The sequence below is a fragment of the Bombus vancouverensis genome, chromosome 8, assembly GCF_051014615.1.
Source record: "Bombus vancouverensis nearcticus chromosome 8, iyBomVanc1_principal, whole genome shotgun sequence".
Classification (NCBI taxonomy): Eukaryota; Metazoa; Arthropoda; class Insecta; order Hymenoptera; family Apidae; genus Bombus; species Bombus vancouverensis.
Genome location: NC_134918.1, coordinates 16,860,320 through 16,884,351, shown reverse-complemented (window position 1 = coordinate 16,884,351; position 24,032 = coordinate 16,860,320). Strand labels below are relative to the sequence as shown.

At 39.0% G+C, this 24,032-nt stretch overlaps 2 long non-coding RNA genes across 5 annotated transcripts in view; one reads left to right on the top strand and one right to left on the bottom strand.

Annotated features, from left to right (window-relative positions):
• LOC117159640 (uncharacterized) overlaps positions 1 to 24,032 on the bottom strand; it is a 149,121-nt gene that overhangs the window by 30,059 nt on the left and 95,030 nt on the right. For 2 of the 4 annotated variants that reach the window (XR_004464610.2, XR_013059024.1), the window contains one exon: positions 7,027 to 7,663. The exons of the other annotated variants lie outside the window; for them this stretch is intronic. This is a non-coding gene — a long non-coding RNA (uncharacterized LOC117159640). Of the gene's footprint in view, positions 1 to 7,026; positions 7,664 to 24,032 lie in introns of those variants that run through there. 4 annotated transcript variants of the gene reach the window in all.
• LOC143303052 (uncharacterized) overlaps positions 1 to 24,032 on the top strand; it is a 260,835-nt gene that overhangs the window by 186,429 nt on the left and 50,374 nt on the right. The gene's annotated exons all lie outside the window — the stretch shown is intronic.

Here is a 24,032-nt window from a genome sequence, read left to right as displayed (position 1 = left end):
ACGCCACGTAACTGATACGCGGCATTTCCAATTTAAACGAGAAAGAATTAATAAGGTTTGTAGATTTTAAACTTTCACGATGTTTGTTACAAGTCGTACCGTCGATCGCGAAAATATTCGAACGGTTATCGCAGAATCTTTTTATCGATATATTTCGCGCGTTAGGCGAAACTTTTTGAAATTTCAATAAGACTAGTGTATTAACGATTACGTACGAGTTTCTCCCACTCCATTCTTATTTATTCCATTCCCTTGGAATTCCGGGCGAAACGCAATTGGAAGGACGCGAATAGACGCGAAATACGTAGATGGAAAGACAGAATGGTGGCTGACTTCCGCTCAGCCACGGCTACCACCTTTTACGAGCCAATAAAACAAACCGAAAGTGGAGTCTAGAAAGCGTCTTTCATCCGGTCGGGACTTTGTGTTACGGCTTTGCTTAAAGCCCCGTACGCAATTGCGTTAAAAACGGGTCGACGATGCCTGATTCTGATAAAAGCAGAATTTATGTTACTCGACCACTTAAAACGTGAAAATCATGTCGTAAACTTAACTATTTCCCTTTATCATTTTGAAAATGTCCTAACAATTTGAATGTGTAATTTTTGTAGTTTTGTAATTGTTGTTTCTTTCGCGGCGAATTATTCGCAATGAATTTTAGCTGTGCCTACGAAATTCAAGTATAATTTGAAATAGAGCTCGAAAACGGTGCACGTTCCATTTTGGTGAAACTATAGAAACCTTCGCTACAAGGCTTTTGATAAATCTTACATATCAATAGATTTCTGTTTCTTCGGTTATCACTGTGAGAAAATACTGGTATTCTTTATCACTATAAACTAGAAATTACACGAAACAGTGTCTGATTATGTTTTATGAATATTACTCTTCTTACTGTTGAATTAATTAATACAAATTAATGTTTCTGAATTCTGTTACTCGTGGCTTATATATATATAGCTTACATACGTGTTAAAAAACTGAATAGGGCCGTAGCTATAAAGAATCACTTTTACCTTGTAGCAACAAAAAGAAGACGATTTAAAAATCAAATTGTTTCTCATATTCAGATAATACTGATATTAACTAATTTCTTGACTGGATTAAGCCTATGTTTCTTTTTTATTTTCGACAAATACAATTTAAATTGATATATACTGATTAATTGGTAAAAACTTGTACCTTCTAAGAACATGAGTCGATGGTTTAAAATTTGGTTAATGGTGAAAACGATTAATTTAGTTTAATAATTTTAGCGTTCGATAATGTTTCAGCGAATGTTCTTTAAACATGGATAACGAATCGTGTTTTCGTGGCTTAAATTCGAGTTCAATAAAACGTTTCATTCTCTTAATCGATGCGTAAACGTTTTCGATCGGTACCTTCACAATATTAAATCGTTTCCTTGCACGCTTGATTGCATAGGGATCCAGGAACATCGAACAAAGATCTACAGGCCTTCTCGTTTTTATTCGTTGACCAACGCGTGAAACCGCTTGCATTCATCGAGAAAAAGTGACTCGGTCACGCCAAATTTTCTTAAGAATCTCTTTTAGTGCCGATCAGATTTGCTGCATCCGTGTGTTTTATCTCACAAATATACACTTCTTAATCGTAATTCATTTTTAATCGTCCTTTTGTAAGTTTCGCAAAAGTATTATCTCGTTCGTATATACACGTACCGATAAATTTGATCGATAAATTACTTTTCTTGTAAAAATTGTACTAGAAATTGCATATCGACTGGAATGACGGTATTTGGATTAATAAATTGATTTCATACAAAGACGTACGTACAACTCTTTTAATTTATCGATTTTGTTTCTCGATAACAACAGATAAATCGGTCCATTTTACTGCACCATCTTTACGTAGAAATAATTTTCATTTAATCATAATCTATTTTTAATTAAATTACGCGTTTATAATAAAAATTGTAAGTATATTGCCAATTATATACATAGCGTACAGAACATATTGCACATACAAGTTTAAAATTTACTTTGTGTGTTTTTAAACAAAATGACAAAAGACTTGATATTTCTTTAAAATTCATATTACACGAATCAACGGTTTACTCAATTATCGTACTTCTTATTATTAATATCCAAACTAATTTAAACTCGTAAATCTTCTCCCGCCGACTGTGAACCTTCTCTCTCGTAAAATATTCGAGTCCTACGAAACTTTTGACTATCGGTAGCAACACACGCATTTCTCGTTTTTGTCGTCCCTCGATCCAACGAAAATTTTCACGTTTCGTTATCCATTGTCGAACAGTCGCATCAGCTCCTCCATTACACCAATTATGCGTCGCGCCGTTCATTTTTCCAAGCTTCTCTCTGATTCATCAGAATCTCCTTGGTTCACTGTTTCCGCGGCCCCCAGGAACGCGCAATTAAGAAGAGATGAACATGTGCAGCGGGCCAACGTTTCGTTTAACGAACCTGGCGAACCTTTTATAACCCGAGAAATACTGTTTCCGGCCGACTGGTCCCACTCGCCGAACGATTTCGTATTTTCGAGGGGTACACGCTAGTTGCTTTGTCGCTGATTCGTTCGTCGACTTACAGTCGACGACGCGAACCTTCCATAATACCACATAATAATTATAAAATGAAAATTATGTAATTAGTTGCCTGCTTTTATTAACTTTTGTACACTTTCAAATTTTTCTATTGGCAAATATTTGACGCGAGTCATAACTTTAGAATGGAAAGTAATTTTAAAATGGGAAGGTGGTCGGTAGATACCTTGTTAATATAATTCATAGTAGTTAGATTTATTAATTTTTCAAAGAAGACGTAAACTATTGATTTTTATGCATTTATGTGGAACGTACAAAAACTCATGAAATATTTTAAGCAAATATTTAGAGAGTAAAAATAGATATTTATTTCGGCTTCATTTCTATGTTTAATGACTTTCCTATCAAGAAAAAATCACTATAAAATTCAATTCTCCTATAAAGACAAATCGTTATCGGCCTTAGTTACGTAGATACGTGTACAGCCGAAACACACCTAACACAAACATTTTTAATGGTTAATAATATAATGATATAGCTACTCTAAATTCTCCATTCATCTTCCTAAACAACTGCTTCCTTAAACGCTGCACTAGTCATTGACCAAAGCTTCAACACCTCTTCTCCTAACTTTCAGCATCCTTAGCTGTTACTCCGCTCGTGCTGCCTAATAATCCTTCGCGTTGAGAGATTGAATCGGCCGTGGATATTATCGAATCGCACGCTCGACGCTCGGCTCGCGCGAATCATTATCCCTCTCTTTTATTTTTCGTCGTTACGAGCCGCGCAATCATCATTGGCAGTGATTTCTTCGCGGAACAGGTGCGAGAGGCGAGAACGATCTGCCGAACGATTGTTACCTTGGAAAATAGACCATAAAAGTGGGAACAGAAAGGAAGAATGAAAGAGAAGCGTGAAACAGACGAAGCAAGCTTATTTTCAATCGATATTTCAAATTTATTAATATTATTACAAGCGTTACTTTTCTCTAAATTCGAAGAAAACCTATTATATTTGTAGAGCATGGCGGCATTTCAAAAGAAATAATGGCTCGTTTCGGTGGATAAATACACATTTTATTCGCGAAATATTATTCCTTTAGAATATCTAAATTAAGATTATATCCAAGAACGAACGTTATAATTACAACAGCTTTATTTCTCAGAAGAATATACAAAGAAAGTTCGTTACGTCCTAACAGCGAACATTGCTGTAAACTTTTGAGGGAGTATACGTGCAACTTCCAGTTTCGCGTTCAATCTTTTCATCCGAACAAATTGAAATTGAAACGGTTAATAGGAAAACGTAACATGTCACGCCTTAAAAGCTACGATTCAGCAATTTTATAAATTGTATATTCTATACCCTGCGCCATAAAAAAAGAAAGGAAAAAGAGGAAAACAAGAGGAGAAGCTAAACGGCAGGAAAAGAGTTGCAGCGTTGTAATTTACATGTGGACCCATTACAAGGCGTCCGGCGTCGTTATCAGCTGGCAACTTGCACAACAGCGAAACGACCGTCGCGGCGTCGCTGTATTTAAAACGCATTAAGTAGAACGAGATTCGTTGATTGCTCGGTTCGGGGGAACCCGGTATTTCGTGTAAGTACGTACGTCGTAAACGACGCCTGTTCCCGTGTCGACGAACACACGATAACAGGGCAAATGTCCCTGGAAAAACGAGAAAAATAGAAACGAACGACGATGACTGTCAGAGTGGTCTCCACCTTGAACTCGACGTTTGACAAAGCTGATACGAACGACCACGGCGGGTTCACGCGTATCAGCAGCCTCGCGGAAAGCTTTACCTCCAAACAGTGTAGTTTACTGTACTGATACACCGTACCGTGTATCTTTACGAGCGAAAAGAAACCGAGCTCGATACTCTACCAAACGGAAGAGAATTGCCAGTGTCAGAGTTTAATGCGTCGAGTCAGATACAGTTTCTGATTGATGTAAATAGGACACCTGTGTATTGGATATACAGCGATTCGCCAAAGTATTTGAACAATTATTTTCTTTTTTATTTATTAAAATTTACAATCAATTCTCGCATTGAGAATTTTCAGTAATTTTTTCTGGCGTGACGCAGTAACGTGGTTAATTATTTATAATAAGTTAATACTTATTATAGATAAGTATAATTTATAAGTAAGTATTATAAATAAGTAAATATTACTTAATTTAGATAACTAATTGAAACTAGCGTTTAGCTCTTCAGCCTGCGGATCTGGTCCGACGTATCAAGTAGTCCAGTAATTAGGGGGTTTCGGTGTTTGTCGACTCTTTTGCTATATCTGTCGCTATATTTTGCTATTTCCTCTTTGACTGTTGGTATCTTGAGGTCGCGATGTATTAGTTCGTTGGTAACATACCAGGGTGCATTTATAATGGATCTTGGCGTTTTCGATTGGAAGCGTTGAAGTATTTCAATGTTGGAATTACTTGCTGTTCCCCATAGTTGGATTCCGTAGGTCCAGACAGGTTTTATTACGGTCTTGTAGAGGGTAATTTTATTCTGTGTGTTTAGTTTGGAGCGTCGGTCCGTGAGCCAATAGAATTTTTTTAGTTTGTCCTTTAGTTGCTTCGTTTTGTCTGTGATGTGGTTTTTCCATGTTAGTCTCCTGTCCAGGGTCGTGCCCAAGTATCTGACTGAGTCCTTGCTAGGAATTGTATTGTTGATGGTGACCTGGGGGCAGGTTTGTTTTCGGAGCGTGAAGGTTACATCTGAGGATTTTTCTCATTAATTTTGAAGCCCCATTTATGAAACCACTTTTCCATAGAGTCGAGACACCGCTGGAGAGTGGATGAAGCAATTATCGGGCCTGCGTGGGAAGCTAATAGCGCTGTGTCGTCAGCAGTATTTGAACAATTATAGAAATATTTTACGAACATATCGCGTGTATTTCAAATTTCCTTGGCACTGTAACGAGACACGACTATCGCCATGGTATTGGTAAAACTTGAAACCAATACAAAAATGTGTATTGAAGTTGCAAGATACGTATTACGAGCATATATTTAACCGAGGTTATCAAAGCATTCGAACGTTCGTTTAATCGCCGTATCAATGTTTAATGGTTCCATCTTTATTATTAAAAGAAGGCAGAAAAATCAAAGTATTACAAATGCGCCATTTAATTTCATACGATGATCGATTAAAAACCATCGACTCGTATCCTTAGTAATCAAAAAAAGAGCGACGATAAAAACAGCGAAACGAAATACGACAAAAATTTGAAACATCGATTAATTTCACACGATAACCAATTAGTAGCCATTGCCCCAAATCTCAACGTTAAGGAAAAAAGGAAAGAAGTAAGGAAAAACACGATAACGATAAAAAAAATCAGCGTGGAAGCGTGCGAGGAGCGTGGTCGTCGTCGCACGAGATCCAGTCGAGATGCACACGTGTTCTTTGAAGCGGCATATGTGGCCCACTGTAGGCTACGGAGATCGTAACGTCGTAACTCGTAACGTAATGCCGGGAACGTCTGTCTTGTAGCAACAGATGCTGCGAGCATGCATAAGCGCGAGGCAGCTCGCATACCTTGGTATCGCCACGGATTGCCGTGTACACGGCGTGTTGTTGGATCGCAAGGGGAGAGAAACGGGCCGTTCGTACGATGGGCGTGTACGCTCCGGCTACCGGTCTTGTCCGCAGGGACGGACAACCGTCTATTACCGGGAATACAGGTGTGAGTCCACCGATCGACGATTACCTTTAATCGAGCATGGCCCGTTTATCATCGCCGTTAAATATTCGACGGATCATCGGCCGCCCGGTTGACAAGGAACCGCGTGTAAGATTTGCGATCTGCTTCATAACTCGACCGTAGTCCAGTTTGTAAGTACGCTTCAGGGGTAAAAAAGTAATTTAAGGGACCGCCAGGTTGCCCGTTTCGCTTCGCTTTCTTTTTCGATCGCGTGATCCGGAGCGCAACCCGTGTGGTACAATGTTGATGGTTTAAATGACAGGTTAATGCCTCTGAACTTGTACGGTAAAGTGGAGATAATTTCGTTTCCTTCCAAGTTTGGCCTTTTTGCGCTTCCCTTTCCCTTTTCGCTCAGTTTTTTCTCTTTTTTCTTTCTTTTTATTTGTTTGGAAGAATTCGGAAGTCGTTTTTCTTTGAAAGTAGAATCTCATAGGAGCGAACGTTTCGTTCTCCTAATGTGCATTGATCGTAATAGGTAAAAATTATACATCGAGATCAACGCTTGACCAACAGGTATCCAATTTGGATGTAAATATTACACGAGTAACTGCGATTAAAACGGTGTAATGGAAACGAAATAGAAATAGGTAATCATATTTTGATTAGGATAGAAGGTAACATTGGTTGTATCAAAAGCATCGTTAGTAATCGTAGGGAAGAGAAAATCGAAGCTTGTCGTTTTAAAAAGTTTGACAATTCTACGTACTTCGTTCGTAGGTTTCTACTGTAAGATGAGAAAATACGATTTTCGTGTGTGACGTATCAAAGCAAATTCAAACATATCGTTTCGCAAAGATTTCATAGATACTCTTATAATTATCAAATTTCTATTTTCAATATTACACGTTACACCATTCGATTAATGTAGCTTATATTAAATTTTATTTTACTTTACATTTTATGACGGTGTTACCATATTCTTAATAGATCGAATGACGTTGAGAGAATCGACGTCATCTTTTTAATATTTACACCATCTATCGTTCCAGCTTCTCAATTATTATCTAAGAAGCATATATAGAATAAAGTCATAGAGAATCTCGAAATCCATGCACGCAACCATGTAGCTCGCATTAGTTGCGTTGTGGGGTGTGCTGCGCATAGATCGGAGGGTAAACATCGCTTTAAATTTGAATCACGCCAGCAGCAACAAGCAGCGAGAGCGCTACGAAACCCCAAAGTTCGTTTTCTGTCGCGAATCGCTAGACGTGCTTCCACCTTCCTCCCTTTCCTCATCGTTTACACACCTTTATCTTCTCTTTCCTGCTTCTCTTTTGTTTGCCCTTTTCTATTTTTTTGTTCATTTTTATAGTTTCCTTTAGGTGTATTCACCGCGGCTTTATGAAACTTTATTTCTTCGCGCGTTTCACATTTCCTCGGGATTTGCTAAAACGTAGGTCTTAAAAACGAATGCCAATGCACCTGGAAAAATTGAAAATATTTTTAGCATAGGAAATTTGTAGTTGTCTCGGTTTACGATTATTAGATAATTATGATTTTATTTGGTAATTTGTTCGGTATTTACTTTGGTTTGTTTATCTAAATATGGTTTAAGCGTAAACACAATTAATAAATAAATACTTATAAAGATGCGTAAGATGCGATCTTTTCACTTTTCTCGATACACTTTCCACGAAATAATCTCTTGCGTGCTACGTTAAAAATACCGCAGCAAAATCAGTTATTCTCGACCATCGATTGCAATAACTAAAACGCATAAATTTAATTTGCCTGAAAATTGCTTTATAATTCGTACGCGCTTGATTTATCTCGAAAATCTGCACAGAGCAAAAACTTCATCCAATTATCAGATATTCAGAAGCCATAACTCTTTAACGATTGACGATTGAAAGCGATTACATACGATTAAACTCTTAAAACACACCGGAAGAAAGAAACGCAGAAGAAGCAAGTACTACGATATTGCCGAAAGAAACCTGCTTGTACCTTAAAGTACTCATTACGCAAATTACGCCGAGCCCTGAAATCGAGTCTCGAATCACTCGAAACTGCTCATCAGCACAATCGAACCTCATCTTCAACGCTCGACGATCTGCCTAAAATTTCAGGCCTCGAAGCAACGAACAATTTGAAATATTAATTCGAAGGGTAGATACATCTTCACGTGAAGAACAAAATTGTCCAAATGGAGTGCGTTTATAAAGCTCGATAAGCGATACATCGTTGTATTATCGCTTATATTACAGTCGAACCAGTCCCACTGTCGTAAGAAAAAGAACGTTCATTATGCTCGGTGTTCTTGCGTTCGAAGACCTTAAGAAGAAGCTCGAACGTGTGGGAAACAAGATTTTCAAACTCAAGATACAGAAATTAAATGCTCAGGTTATTAAATCAAGTCGTTAAATTGAATTCCACTTAACGATAATTACATACCTGCTTAATATATTGTTGCAAAAATGATAGCATTTTATATTTGAAGCTTAATATTCCGATTGTATATTAAAATGACGTGTTTTTTTATCAATGTCAAAAAAGCAATAGAATTTTTTAGTAACAAATTAATGCACAAATAACTGTACAAATATTATGTTCTATGAATAGGTATCCGAGTACAACATTTTATAAATACTTATATTTCTTTATCGGTTGGTTATTTTTCCCTAAAAGAATTAAATTTCTACCTTAATTTAAAATTATACCTTATCGTATTATAATACAATACCGATTAAAATATACGTACACGTTCGTTTACAGTATCGTTCTCGTTATAATCATCGATCTGTAACGCTCGATTATCGAAAATTATAGAATTCGAAGCAACGAGTAATCTGAAACACGAATTCGGGTAATTCTTCGCGTAAAGAAAAAGATTGTCCAAGTGGAGGGCGTTTATAATTCTCGATAAACGATACATCGCTTACATTACAGTCGATACAGTTTCGCTATTGGGTAGTCGATGAAGAAAAAGGACGTTCATTGTTCTCGGTGTTCTTGCGTTCGAAAACCTTACAAAGATCTTCTCCGAACGAGTGGGAATCAAGATTTCGCTTGTAGCGGCGCTTGAAAGATCTTTTAAGTGGTTCCGTTGCAATGGCTAACCGAATAAGAACGGGACGCGATGGAATTTGTTCTCTTTGGAATTTCATTTCGTGCGAACAATGAAAGCTTTCGAAGAGTAGGAGCATCGTTGGTTACTCTCCCTATCTCTCTCTCTCTCTCTCTCTCTCTCTCTCTCACTCTCTCTTTCCCTGTTCTATCGTCTATTTTTTGTTCTTTTTCTTTTTTATTATTTGTCACTTCACCGATGGATATCGATCTTGCTATTCATCGCAAGCGCTGCTTATATGCATATCAATGATGAAAGCTCCAGTCAAACCGATCGCCGAGCGCGAAGAATATATTTTCGATTCGTTTCGACGTGAGTTATTATCGGAAGGGTGAAAAAAGGAGAAACACTTAACGACCGTGAATTGACTCGTTGCGCAGCCGTTTAATGCGACCGGGTTAAAACTGATTTTTTAACGGGAGATGGGGAAATAAACAGGGTAGAGGAAGTATACGTTAATTTACGTGCGATTCTTCCTTTTCTTCCTTGCTTTTAGCGTCGAGTATGGTAAAAATAATTAATTTTTATCGAACGCGTTTCGTTAGATACTCTTATTGCTTTCTTCTTTTGTTTTCAGTTAATCGTTAACATCGTATCGATTACAAGGTTATTGGCGTCATCTGTTAAAAAATATATTTCATCGCGTGAGATTACATTTTGTCATTTAGATTCTATTATGTTTCTTCCGCGTGATAATTTACCAACTATTAATTAGCGAAGTAACAAGTTACAAAACGAAGGTTGTAGGCTTCTTTTCTACGATTTTATTTCAAATCGAACAAGACGATCGGGCGACCTGTAATTCGACGAGTTTGCTTCTAAAATTCCATTTGTTTCGTCGCCGTTATAAATCTTCTCGTAAATTTTTTAAACCATTATAACCTCCGCGCTACAGTTCCAAAAAAAAAAAATTATTTATTTTCTCATACGACGCCAAGTATACTTTTACTAACACAATATCCCGACAGTCAATCCACGCGACAAACACGGAATCTACACAGCCTGGAAACATCCCTTCAAATAACGCCGCAAAATTTCATCAAAATTCCTTTCATTTAACCCCTCTCCTGACGAAAGCGGGAAGCAAAAACGGGAAAAAGAAGGTGGAATCTTCATCGAGACAACATCCTGGAATTCGTTGAGCCGCGTGTTTTCGCTCGTGTCTGCCAATCTTTCGTCGGATAGAGAACGCGCGAGGGACGAGGCAGCGAAATAAAAGATCGGCCTCGCAATCCCGACGAACCCCGTATTTCTGAAATCGCTGTGCCTACGTAATGAGCGCAGACAGTAGCGGGTAAAACGCGCGCGTACAAGCGGCGTGCCGTGAAGTTAATATACAGAGTTCTTTCTCCTCTTGCTCGCGCTTCTGGCTTGCTTCTTCTGCCCGCCTCTGTTTAGCCTCGCTCACAATAAGGAAGCAGTGGCGCGGGTCGACCTTCAAAGATTGCCGGTGCTGGCCGCCGCATGATAATTATTATCGCGAGCGCACGTTGATCCGCATGTATGTACAATGTACACCTCGTCCGCGTATGCGCGATGGTATAATTGGTGGTGGATATGCAGCGAGCTTTTAGCGCTTCCTTTTATTATTTTTCTATTTCTTTTTTTTTTTTATAAAGGTTTTTATCGCAATCCAATTCATGATTCATGTTCGTTCGACATAATTCGAGTGGGAATTTTTATGGGAAGTTTAAAAATTCGGAACAGAATACGCGTATAATATAGAAAGACAGGGTAGTACTTGTTATAATTTTTAACAGGTAAAACAAAACTATGTTTAAGTTTTAGTTCTTTGATCGAATCTAAAAAAAAAAAAAAGACTGTAAAAATGTCAATTCGTATCTGTTCTTTATTTCTTCGGTTTTGCTTGCCATCGAATCGATCCAAGGAATTAAATCGAAGCAGTGCACGTGCGTTTTTTAAATCGCTGTACAGCGAATAAATATTAACGGAATAAAAAATATGGGTGAATTTTTCGCGTAAAAAGGCGGCTCTGTGCATCGAGCACGGACGAGGAAAGACGGTTACGGTTCGGAACGCATCCGTCCTCGTGTGCAGATGCACGCACGCGTGCATTCGTGGGCGAGATGCAACGGTAGACAGCGTTTGCATCATACTTTTATCGCCTAGGTTCCGTCTTCCTCCAATTTAATAAAAATAACCGGAAGTTGTATCACACCGGTAAACCCGGTGCGAACGCCAGCGTAAAACGCTGCATCTGCCACCGTTTCGACCTTTCTATTCTGTGCTCGATTATTTCGGTTAAAATAACGTATCGTCGAATAAATTTGAAATTAAAAAAAAAAGTCTATAAAAAGATATAGATAAATAATTAATCGATATAAAAAACTATTAGTAACGAACAATTAAGGCATACAAAGTTTATGGGAAAATAATATGCAAAATATTCAAAGAAAAATGCTCGCAATCGGTACAATATTTAGAGAATAAATTAAATCTCTCTTTTCGAATCTCATTTCTTTACTCGATCCCGCGACAAATTATCAACATCCGCAACCTAAGGATCGCAACCAAAATTTACGTTACTAAACCATTTCTTGCTCGTCGCAACCTTTGCCTCGCAACTTCGATGAAACGTCTACGAATCTCCTCGCGCCTCTCCCAATTCCACTTAAAATTAGCGACGCGAACTTGTGCTCGATTCGTCGAAGGTTTACGCGCGAACCGTGACCGAAATCGCGATGAAAACCGCCTATAAACGGTGGGATCTCTATCGGTACAATGTTCGGCGAGTCGCTAAAAGTGAAGCAGCTCTCGGACTGGGTTTCGAGGAGCCGCAGGTCTCCACGGTGGCAATTTGGCGCCGGTTTACAGACGGGTGCCGAGCTATTGCTTTTCGCGGAGGAAATTCCAGAAGGCTAACGCTGCTCCTAACGCGCATACCATAATGATCGGTTGGCTTTTTTGCTCTGCAACTATCCAGCGAGGAAAGGTCCGCGCTGTTGTCGATTCTGTACGACAAACCGATGCTCCGACTCTCTTTTCCACTCGGTTCCCCACCTCTCGCCGATCCGTTGCCAACCGTTAAATCGTTTACAACCTGGTAGCTTGTAAACGAACGACCGCGGCCTCTGCGAACAGATACCCGCATCTCTCCGGCTCTTCTTCCTCTCGCCGCGATTAGCGAGGCCTTCGCCAACGATTTACGAACCGGAGATCGAAATTCTGACACTCGTGCGAAACGATGGCTCATTGTTCGCCGACAAGATTCCGCGCGCTAGCAAGAAAGTTTCGTCAGTTTTGCTCGATCGACTCTGCCACGTTTCGCGGTCTTACCTCGAACTTGGATTTTTACGTGGTGAATGACTCGTTGCTTGGGCTTGACAGAGAGAGAGAGAGAGAGAGAGAGAGAAACGTGCTGTTCGACTCGAGGGGAGGTTAAAGGCAAGGGCTGTATTTTAAGAGGGTGGTTTGAGATTGAAATTGATGTTAAATACGTTTCACTTCGGATGTTAACCGCGTGAATGGTACTTTGTTATTTGCATTGGCATAGCTTTTTCTTCAAACGTATAACCAACCTTCTCGCTTTACTCGAAATAGATGGAATATTTTCTGAATTTTTGGAAGATCGATCGTAAGATTGTATCTCCTTTGTGTGACACGTGACTCTTCGTTCCAAGGAATGATCAACAGTATGTAAAAATTCAATAACAAATTAAACGTCTTTCACGTCGTAATACGTCAGCGACGATAGAGAACGATGACGATTCATCAAACGATCGGAGCTCTATTTTTCGAGGATTATCCATCCTTTCCTCTGTAAACCCGACCAAAACCGTATTCAGGTCACGAACCAAAAGAATTAAATTCCCTGGACACACATACGCGCGCCCGCGCTATCCTCTATTTCTACCACGTTTCGATGATTCGCGTTAAAATTTGAAAACGCTTTCAATTCCGTTAATAACCGAAGACCGCTCCCTGCGTGCTCTATTCCCCTGGTACAAACGCAGGCACAGAGAGCCGCTTTTCTCGACCATCTTATCCGCCTCTTTCTCTTCTTCCGCGAAAGGGAATATGACTTACGCGAGTTTTTGCTAACGGTTAAGTCATTTACCGGCTCGTATTCTGTAAACGAAGCCTGCGCGAAACTGGAGGCATGCTTTTCAGCGTGCATCGGCCGTTTTCTCGTCCCTAATGACAGCGAATGACGGCCCGTGTAATCTCTGTCCATTAGGAAGGGAGGTCGACGGGATGAAAATCGTCCTACGTACGATTTAGTTATTTCACTAATTAGGTAATCAGCCGGGTGTTAAATGATAAATACGAGGATTTCAGCGCCAAGCCGCTTCGCGGAACGAGGCGCAATCTCGAGACGCTCGGGTACCTACCTTCGTGCCTGATTGTTTCTCTTCAAACAATCGGCGAAACAGGCCGACCGGCCTGTTACACGCGCAAGCATCCTCGACTCCCTTCTTCACGGTTTATTTTCGAATTCCTTCGCGCTACCGCACACGCTCGCTTATAATTTTGGTGTTTTGTCAGAGATTAAATCGCTATATTTGGACTGCTTCGATTTCTTCTTTTTTTCGTGTCATCGATAATCGACGAGAAGACAAAATTTCACGGATGACTCGTTAAGTAAAGCAAGTCGTGAGAAACGATTCTTCACGCGTATGCATCGATCTAATAAATAAGTATTTTCTTTAACCATAATTACGCCTTGTACATAGATAATCCTCATTAATATATGAATATATTTTACTTATACACATATATATATATGTATATATAATTATCATGATCAGAATAGAGATGCAGCTGTTCAAATGATTTTATCTCTTATTTTATTACCCCAGGTAATCAACACTTTGGAACAGCTTTAACAAGTTATATACATAAATCACGTATTTCACGGAATTGTTAGGTATGATTGTTACGATTACTACTATTATGTCCATTATTGTTATTATAGCTATTAGCTACTATGTACACCCTACATTCACCTCACGTCCCCTATTTGTTTCCTCTTATTAAGTAAGTCTGGGTGCAATCTTATAATCGTGTTCGACGATTCGCTGTAGAATAGATTAAAGATTACTAAGAATCTTCTAATTGGTATAAGGAACAACAGGCATTAATTTACAAAAAGAATATTGCACTCTGCGCGATTTTTAAATACCTTGATAAATTACGACGAAAGGAAGAAGTTACGACTGTCGATAAATTAAGAATACAAGACGTTAAGGCTTACGCGAAGGATCGTTGAAGTATCTCGGATCTAAGTTTTTCTATATAAAATTTGAACGAAGAATTACAAATTGATCATCTTCGCTACTCTCTGATGTTAGTTTTAACGTAGAGTAACTCGCCAATAGCAAACCCAACGTAACGCCTAACTTGTAACCTAAGTTCCAACTTCTCTGATCCAAGATCAATGGATTTTTATGTAAATGCATATTTTTCAGCGTACGATGGAAAAAGTAGTAGGTCGGTAAAAAATTGTTTTACCTACCAAATATTATTAGAAAGCACCATAGTTTGAATTTTTCGTATAATTTTTCATACTATGTGCGTTCCGTGGAATTATACACTTTCTAATTTTCCATAAATGCATGAGAATCTACAGTCTACTAATAACAAAATCCTACGCTACACGCGTTAATTCGGATCAACGCGGAAAATTTCTCGAAAGGAAAAAGCGGATGACTCCGCGGGTTTGCGGGCCGAGAGATCGATAGAGGCTGCCGTCAAAATGTCTATCTTCGATCATAATGGCGGAAGTCAGGCCGAGATGTTCGTTTATCGCGCGGAATTAACCGAAGATGGCAGGACTCGGTTGCTAAGTCCGCGGAATTGCGCTCTTCCTGTACATCACGAACGATGCGTATCTTCTTCGTTCATCCTGTAACTTCCAAGAAAGTTGGCTTGTTCACGCACTGCGAAACGTGTGTGTGCACGCGCTCCAGGTAGAAGGAAGTAGTTTCGAAGAAATCAAAAATTTATTTTCTGTCGGGAAGTTACTCTCGCTGGAACATCGCAAGTTTCTTTGTCTGTATGTTGATATAGTCGGCGATAAAAATAAACGAACAAGTAATGGAAATAGATATCAGTGAAGTTTCGTTAAATACCACGTACAGCTTGTTTATTAAAAAATGCACATATTAATTTCTATTATTTTCTAAATGATCTATGTACTATAAGGATATATAATAAATAAAGCGCAACTATGTATGTGGTTGATTGATATCGTTTGACAAACTGATACTAGTTTGATTCAACTTCATTGACATCTACTTCCATTACCTTTCTACTTATTTTTGTTTCCAACCGTATATGCGACACGATGTTGATCGATGTGGTGTGTATTTAGAACAGAAATACACAGTGCATCTGGAGGAGTGAAGGATGTAGAGTCGCTCGTTAAAAAGGATTACACGTCTTGAACACGCGTCCCTGATCGGAAACATGTTTAATTAGCCTGAAGCTGTCGAACGGTATATCCTTTCTTAATTATCACGTGAATCCGCTTTTCCGTTTTATATAGCGCACGCTGTTGCAGCTGTGCTACCGCGAATGTGTTCAATTTCACACCTCAGGCGTATAGCTAACCGCTATAAGCTTGTGTCTCACGTGAAACTTAAAATTTCTGTATAATGACGTAACAGAATAATTTTCGAAATAAATTAGTCCAACACCCTCGATTTATAATATCCTTCGCGTGGTTGTTTCTTTCAATGGTTTCTTTACATTCCTACAGTTTGTAGCTCTTTACCAGACTTCATCCTCTTCTTTCGCGTGTTTCGTTTTTAGCTTCTCTTTAATTCTACAATGTGCTACTGTTAATTGTCATTCGTAATTAACAGAAGTTACACGCATATATCGTGCGTAATTCGAACACGTGAATTCAGATTGCAACGTTGAAACGCGAGTATCAACATTCTATACATCGTTCCATATTTGAGATTTCATCTTGTTATATCGAAACTCGTGCATCATGTTCGATGTATCGCATCGTATCCGCTAAAATACGCGTAACGACGTTAGAATTTAAACTACACAGCCGCCCGTCGATATATCATATCGTCTTAACGCCCTGTACACTAGATATTTGCTATGTTCAGTGATCAGCTATTTTCTTCCATCAAATACATCTACGTTACTTGTAGTCCGTTGGTAGTGAAAAATCGTACTAAATATTTAAGTTAAAGGAATATTTAAAAATTGATATATATTTTGCGATTGCCTGTGTAATAATTTCAATACGTTTCTAAACACTCTTCGAAATTCCTAGTGTCGAGGTAATTACTTCAAGAAGAACTCTACATCTTTACTTTTGTACATCAGTGGCCCGCGGACCGCTGTTACGAAGAGAATAGAATTTAGTGAAACGAAAAATGGGAAATAAGGCGAGGTCCATATTATTGCGCGCTTGAATATAAATTACGTTCTGTGTTACAAGATCCAGAAACAAAAGAGCTACAAGTAGATTTCTATTGCTGTTTCTTGTAGCTATCAGCTAGAGCTACAAGGTTAACTTTTTGATAATGTCCTTTGCTATAAATATATGAACGTGTTCCCTATCATGGCTTCTTCTATTGTATCGTAACACTGTAAGAGTGAGGATCTGGAAGAGCATACGCTAGGCGCTATACTTGTACTTCAACATTATACTTATACCTTAGTTTATTTCAATATATTTTTCTATTACAAATTTATCCACTCGTTCTTTTACCAGTAAACCTCAACATCTAGCATAGTCACCAAAGTGCCAATCAGCCGCGAGATCGTTAGGAAATTTGCACCTGGCGTAAAGAACACGACGTAAGTTATCGAATGTAGCAACGCGAGTTGTAGGTTGGCGCGTGCCAACGCTATTAGCTTCCTAGTTGCTGTTATATTATAATAGAGTCTCGATTATTCGAACGTCTATTAGCCAGGAAAGCGAGTAATTACCGCGAGCGCGTCATTAAACGCAGTTTCAAATATTCCAGCACGTTCGATAACCGCACGCTTGATTTTCCGTGCCGCGTTCCGCTATTAACGAGCTATTAAGAGATTTGTTCTGTCTGGGTTTCCGGTGTTTCTTGGCTGCCCCGTTGCAGATTTGGTTGTAACGGTGCTACTACGCGCGTGGAACAGGTGCACGTCAACGTCGGTTTTATTTTCTCTTTTTTAATGAAATTTCCCGTGTCGGAAAGATAATTTAAAGAAGGAACAGAAGGCGGTGGCTCCTTAATTATTCCTTGATCAATATTCCTTGGTCATGTTAATTATAATATTCGTCCAAGTGACATTAAGAAACTCGTTTTGATTAACGGTTGTCGCTGGATGAACGTTCCGAATGGAAAGTGCCTTCTATGTACGAGACGACGTTATTTGGGCGTTTTTGTCAATAATTTAAGGGCAAGGACATTTTTTCTGTTACTCCGATTCAACATCGCAAATCATGTTTTTCGAATTTTAGAGGAGAGTAATCTTGAAAAATTTCTATTCAAAATGTCAGTCCACTTATATCAATAATACTATATTTTTTATTTTTTCGGCTTAGATATCGATACTCGTAACATTGTAGCTACGTCAAGCTAATTTCTTTTTAACCACCAAGTAGCATATTAATTAGGAAGCCAAGAAAAACGAACCTGACTTTCCGTGTAATTTTTAAGCAATCTCGTTGAGAAAAGTAGAAATTTGAATCAGCAAGCTTTCTCCATTATCGCTGAAACAAAGTCCTTTTTCGACTCTCTAAACGATTATTTTAATCATTTACCGCTTCGAACGCGATTATCTACGTAAAAAGAAAAAAAAAGAAAACACGTTTCTCGATCATACTATCCCGGGACCAACTATAACACAAAGGAAAATGGGACGGAAATACGATCCAACCACAACGCACAGTCTGTCCAAAAATTTGTAAAACGGTCAAACTTCATTCCCGTGCAATTACAACGTTCTGGCCCGCCTCACACTCGAGGCTAATTTTTTTTTGTCTTTTTTGCTTTTTCGTTTTCCGCCTGGAAAGATCCGCGTTTCCCGATATCGAAACGCGTCGATAGCCCGATCTGTTCCCGCGTCGATAGCCCGATCTGTTCCCGCGTCGAACGACAGATCGTTGGTGTAATCGATTTAAAGCGTTCCGCGGCAGATAGAGCCGGGAGTTGGACGCGGAGAAAGAAGAAATAATTATTCCATGACCGAGTACGCGTATCGAACGGCTGGTGAGGTCACCGAGCGGTTATCAGGCCACAGGTCCAATCAATTACAATGTTGTGCATGTAGCCTAGCTGCTCTCGTCCCTTGCACATCAGCGCAACTCCATCGAAAATCAATGAAATCCGCCAAAAACTACTCCGTTATTGATACGTCCGTGGTTTAAATAGCACGTTCGCTATTTCCTGATCATGGTTACCACTTGCGAAGAACCAACTGTCTTGTCGAACGAGAAGCTTAACCCTTTTGATGCGGATAGCGTGGATATAAGACTATATGGGCTATAGATACCGATAATGAGACAGATGAATATTTGTTATATTTGGTATCAGAAATACAGAGACTCTCGAAGATAAACAGACGATTATTCTTTAAATCGATCATCTCGAATTCTTTGTCATTTTATTATACCGTGAAAGGATTACCAGTAGATGATTAAGTATAACGGTTGTAGCTGTTGGTTTATGGAAAAATGTGAAGGACAGAATTAACAGAATTAACGACATGGCTGTCAATCTATAAGATTAATGCGAAAGGTTAAAAATTAGTCATCTCGATTGTTTTAACAGTTTTAGTTTAATAGTTCTTTTGTGATTCTAGTGTTAAATCAAGGTCAATGTAGGAACATTTTTATTTTCATTCGTACGGGTTACGTACTACGATTAATTAATTACACAAGGAATTTCGATATTCGTACGTATGCGTATTATGTTCGTGGAAAGTCGTGGAAAAGTCGAAAGTGAGAGTCGGAATTCAAGGAGACGAAGTTTGAGATAATCGAGTCGTGTTAAGCGAAAGTTATCGAAGAGTTAAATTAAATGGCGAGTTATTTCTATTTTATCGTTATATAATATAGCTTTTGTCGAGTATAGTTGAGACTTCCTGCAAATTTGTATTTTTATGAGTACCATTAAAGGATCGCGATAGTTTGTTTCATTAAATATTATAATAAGTATTTCTGTACATTCTGTACATTTTCGAACGCTAAAATTTGGCCTAAATGCGCCAACGTGTACTTACGCGATAATACGTCGACGTATCTGCGATCCAACATTCCTACGATATTTCCTCATTATCGAAAATTACTTCGATTCATGCGCGAAAAATCGTTTTCGATTCCGAATTGATTGCGAGTGAAAGAATTAATAAATTCCTTGTAGATCAACTTGCGCCATGAAATGTATCGTCACGGTAGACTAAACACTTTTTCGCTGCCAATACATACGATCTCGAACGTGTATTAATCAATTTCGATGTTATGTTCAAAACTTGGAAGAAATATTCGATAAAATAGCATTGGTATAGGATGTATATAGTGCAGTGCGCGCGGGCGTGTGTTTGCGCGTGTGTGAAAGAGTTAATTAACGAGATGAATTTGATGGTCGATAGGCCAGTGTTTTGTAGATGGACGTGACTGGAGAAAATTCAGGATGGATCGCCGGACCAACACGAGTGAGGATTTTTTGAATGAATTAGTTTTGCTTCTGTGAGAGATACATAAAACATTGAAAGGGTTTCACGATGGTTTTGTTTGCTAATAAAATTTAAATCTTTTGTTTCGAGGAAGCTTTTTTATGACATTTTTGGTTATGAAAGTGAAGCAAAGTTTCGATTACGCGTAATATTCTGAATGGTTCTTTGCAAAATTGTAAGTAACGAGGCAATGAAATAGTTGCGCGTGTTTTAAATTTCCAATTAATCTGCAAATGATAATTATAGAACTGTTTAACGCGCTAAATTATTTCGTCTCTTCCTTTGGTATTTCTTTCCAGGAATTTTATCTCAACGATACGACGTATCTTCCGAAAGCTTGCGTTTAAAAATCGCCTTAAACATCTACTCGACGATCGAAAAAGAGGCATTCTGCCGGAGCGCTAATTTCAAAATCGATCAGAGAGTCAACCATTTCACAAAGCCCTTTGTCGCGATACCAGCGTCTGCCACAACGCGAATACTTGCGTCACAGTTTTCCTCGCATGCGTCATTAAAGCAAATAAAGGAAAAAAATACACACACACACACACGCGCGCACACACCATAGCCTCACACACGCGCTCACGCACACATATACCGTTACTCGCGTGTAAAGAAGGGAAGAAAAGAGAAAAAACATACATTGTCGAGCGAATTTGTATCGCGTAATCGTTTCACCGGGGAACGATCAAAAGCGCGAAACACCGGTGAAAAGATCGCGGAACCGCAGCGAGAGGAAAACAGCGCGTTCCATCCGCGACAAAAGACACTTTCATGCCGCGGCATTTACGCGGCTACGCGCTTTTCGGCGGAGGGAACGAGAGAGTGGAAATAGAAAAAGGAAAAAGCTACGAGGAAGAAGAGAGAAAGGCAGTCGAACAGAAGAAGAGAAAAAGCGAAAGAGCAGGACACGGGGAACAGTTTACAGCGTTTCATTGGACAGCGGTGTCTAATGGCACAATGCTGGTCCCGCATTTTTTACATAATCTCGAGAATGGCGCCGCTCCGTCGACCGATGGCACAGAGTATACCGGTGCTCCTTTTTTTCTCGACGGCGACGGCGCAACAAAAATTGCCGGTTACACGCTCTAATACGTTTTTTCGTGTCGTGCTCATTGGAGAACGTCGGTCGCAGCAAAATTTACCAGAAAGCCATGCACCGGTCCGCGCGAATTCCCATTTTTTTGCCGAGAAAAGGCGCGCACACTCTGCCCGCGCTGAAAATAATCCAAAATAAGTCGTCGGTATCGATCGGGCCGCGCAAAAAGAAAGAAAAAGTTAGTCGACGGCCAGGCACTGGCACACGCGGCCCTCCGCGTTTTGCCACTACTATGCGCCTATGTGTATGTACGTATGTACGTGCGTTGCAAGCTCACGCCAACAGCCATCCTACCACCGTCTAGGCTGGTTTAGCTTTACCAGCTACCATATATACGTATAGCAGGGATACAGATATGGTAGAGACAAGGAAGAGTGTTGGATATACAACAGCTACTCTGTGTGTGACTCGACCACGACCACCCTTCAACCGCCGCCGCCACCGCCAAACCTCTCCGCCCTTTCCTCCACCCATTCGGCCACCTCCGTGCTTTTATGTTTCGTTTATCAGGCTTAACATGCGACTTTTCCTACCTATTCGACCGGTGTGTGCCGCCGCTGTTCCGCGGACCACGATTATCACGATGGGAATGGACGGCGAGCTGTGCGCCGCGACGCCCGATCGCGCATCCGGAAAATCGTATCACCCCTGCCGATGTTACAAATATTCTAATTACGTACTTGCCGTGGGGTAGTTTCACAGAGACGGTTTGTGGATTTTGTAAAAGACGCAGCTTTCGAAGGGTTGTGAGATTTTTTCCAGTTTCCCGGAATTTTGTCAACGACGAAGGAAGAAGATCGATCTTGCGAGTTTGTAAGATTTCCAGTTCTTAAGAATTTGCGGGATTTTTGCAAAACAACGAGGCAGGTTTTGCGCATTTTTTGGCGACCTTACGAAAAACGAAGATGGAAGTCACGCGAAGTCTGGATGCGTTAGATCTTCGAGGTATTTTGAGGAATTACGCGAAAGGCAAGAAGGTGAAAAGCAGGATTTGTTGGTTCGTAACGTTCTTGAGAATTTTGCGAATTACAGAGGCACGCGGCATATTATAAGAATTCTAGAATTTTAGAAAATAAAATTGTAAACAGAAAACTGAATTGTAAACAACGCAAGAATGAAAATACAGAATTTAATGCTTAATGGTTAAAGCTTTCTATATAGAGGGTGGTTGATAACTGGTGGTACAAGCGGAAAGGGGGTGATTCTATGCGAAAAAAGAAGTCGAAAATATAGAATAAAAATTTTTCGTTCGAGGCTTTGTTTTCGAGAAAATCGACTTTGAATTTTCGATCGGTACGCGTGCACTTTATCGCGTCTCGTTGTAACGGATCTCACTGTAGATCGTTGTCTCGATTGACGTTATTTTTAAAATTTTTAAATTTTTAAATTTCTAAATTTTTAAATTTTAAAAATTTTTAAATTTTTAAATTTTTAAATTTTTAAAATTTTTAAATTTTTTAAATTTTTAAATTTGTATTCTATATTTTCGACTTCTTTTTTCGCGTAGAATCACCCCCTTTCCGCTTGTACCACCAGTTACCAACCACCCTGTATTTCTCTTTCTCTAACTCTATTCGTAAAAATATATCGCGTAAACATTCGTAATCCGTTAATTATTAACAACGTCGATAAACGATTGAAATCGCCAATGATACAAAACAAACCTTTAAGCAAAGAAAAATCTTTTCTCATTGATGGAACTATCACGAGCCAGTTTAGTAGCTGTAATACTTTAATTCAGAAACGACGAGCAATCAATGTTCCCCGAAACAAAAAGTAGATATCCCTTTCCATCGTTTTCGTTTCGTTTTCCTCTTTTGCTCGACTGAGTTAGCAAATGAATGATAGCCGGTAGCACCGAAGGGGAATAATAACGATTCTAATTAGAGCTCTCGAGCGTGACAGCCCAGATTTTATAAGACAAGGTTGCTAACGAATTAAGTTCCACATCTACCATTTGCACCCATTAAAACGAACATCTTGTAGCATTCTACTCGAAAATTATAATAAAACTTGTATGCGTCTTGAGACGATGGAATTGCTTCATTTTATACATAAGAATCGATAGGGGTTCGGATCATTTCCCCTTTCTGCTTGCCCATCTACGGATAAGCTAATTAATGAGCGAGTAACACTCGATGGTACATCGATAAAAATGTACAAGTTGCGCGAGGAGCTGCACAGGCCAACTATGTTGCTTTTTATTTTTTGCATTTTTCGACCGTACTCGTGGTAATTTTTAATTCTTCGAAGCATTATGTCCCGAAGGTGTAACCGCCGCTTTAGCTCATGATTTCATTTTGCATGCACCGTGGTTTTACGATTCAACCGCTTACTCGCGATCACTGCTTCGCCGTACTTTTACGAGCGTGCTCCTTTTTTTCTTTTTTTACCATTCTCATTTGTTTTTCTTTTTTCTTTTTCTCTTGGTTCTTTGTTTCGTTTTATTTTCGTATAATTTTAATTCTCCTACCTTGTGGGAAAAAATGGAGAACGCCTATGGCTCCTAACGTTTGCTCGAGTCGTTAGAACTCTATTGTAATCTACTTAGGCAGAATACCTTTACGTAGTAAAATAACGTTATACCGTTACGGTAGTATCAAGATTTCTTTATAAAATATTTTTCATTAAATATTTGTCGTGTATAACATAAAATACGTAAACAACTGAATTAACGTTATTAAGAAGATTAAAACATTTAGTATAATTGGTAGTTAGATTCCGCTAAAAACAAATAGATTTGATACATATGTAAATAAAAATTATTCGTTTTTTTTATTGATAATGACAGATTTCTTTCTAAGAAATCCAAGTATAATCCAAAGTATGATCTGTTTAATTCTTCGCTGTTTCGATTCAGTACGATTGAATACGGAATATCGAACTAAAACTCACGACTATGAACTTAAAACTAATCAACAGCGTATCCTAAACTATAAATTTTCTTCATTCGTCCTCTTTTTGTCAACGTGTAATATTAT